We start from the raw sequence: 351 nt of genomic DNA, 5'->3' as shown, positions 1-351 counted from the left end.
GAAAAAAGCTAGATTATTGATTAAAAGACTCTTTGCAGTCCTTGAAGACCAATGACAAAGAGCAGTTTTTGAAAAGCGGAGGAGGAGATTGGCTGTCTATACAGTCATATCTCCTTCCTCCCAAGAGGTAGCAACTCCACCTCCAGCAGGGTTAGGAAAACTGTCCTGTCTTCACTTGGTAACTGGATAAAAGCCCCTGCCCAAGGCCCACATCACTGGAAAACCAATCTCTAGTCTGGCCCATGTAGCACCGCCATGTTCTTGACTGAACGGCCAGTGGACAGAAGTCTGAAGGCTGAGCATCCAGGTGCTCTGCGGGTCAGGACTGCTCGTTCGGGGCCCCTGCTTGCT

At 50.1% G+C, this 351-nt stretch overlaps 1 protein-coding gene across 4 annotated transcripts in view; it reads left to right on the top strand.

Annotated features, from left to right (window-relative positions):
- Tshz2 (teashirt zinc finger homeobox 2) overlaps window positions 1-351 on the top strand; it is a 433,036-nt gene that overhangs the window by 312,101 nt on the left and 120,584 nt on the right. The window lies entirely within an intron of this gene.

The sequence above is a fragment of the Heterocephalus glaber genome, unplaced genomic scaffold (assembly GCF_053883595.1).
Source record: "Heterocephalus glaber isolate CG9 unplaced genomic scaffold, H.glaber_assembly_v1.0 deba00001673, whole genome shotgun sequence".
Taxonomy (NCBI): domain Eukaryota; kingdom Metazoa; phylum Chordata; class Mammalia; order Rodentia; family Bathyergidae; genus Heterocephalus; species Heterocephalus glaber.
The sequence above is the reverse complement of the archived record's forward strand: the minus strand, read 5'-3'. Positions and strand labels throughout refer to the sequence as shown.